Here is a 527-nt window from a genome sequence, read left to right as displayed (position 1 = left end):
CACTGCAAAAATATACTTTCTCACCTGCTGCTTGAGCAGGCTTATGTTTTGGTCACATTTTTTCATTAATAAAGCCAAATAATAAGGTTTCCATGATGGATCTATACGAGCTTTACTGTTACTCTGTCATCCACTCCATTAACCTGAGACAGCTGCATGAAAAATACATAATCATACTTATTTTGGTCCATTTAGTCATTGTGTATGGGGACAAAAAAGGGGAGTAGCCACACACAGTTACAAATGGGCATTTACTGTTCTTTAATGTCACTAAAAATAGGTGACAATGTAGAAAAGATCAAATGAACTAACAGGGGTATGATTTTAGGGGGATGGGTTTTGTGGATTTAAAAACTGAAGTGCCACCTGATCAGGTGTACAGAGTGCACTTTGGGTAAAAAATATAAAGATATCATCTACTGCATCAATGAGTATTCTCACCAATGAGGTAACTTTAGTATTCACAAAAATCTGCCGTAGTTTGTCGCTCAATGGATTAAAAAGTCTCTCATATCGTATAATTATTT

This window comes from Pecten maximus, chromosome 4, assembly GCF_902652985.1.
Source record: "Pecten maximus chromosome 4, xPecMax1.1, whole genome shotgun sequence".
NCBI lineage: Eukaryota > Metazoa > Mollusca > Bivalvia > Pectinida > Pectinidae > Pecten > Pecten maximus.
This window is presented reverse-complemented; position numbering follows the sequence as displayed.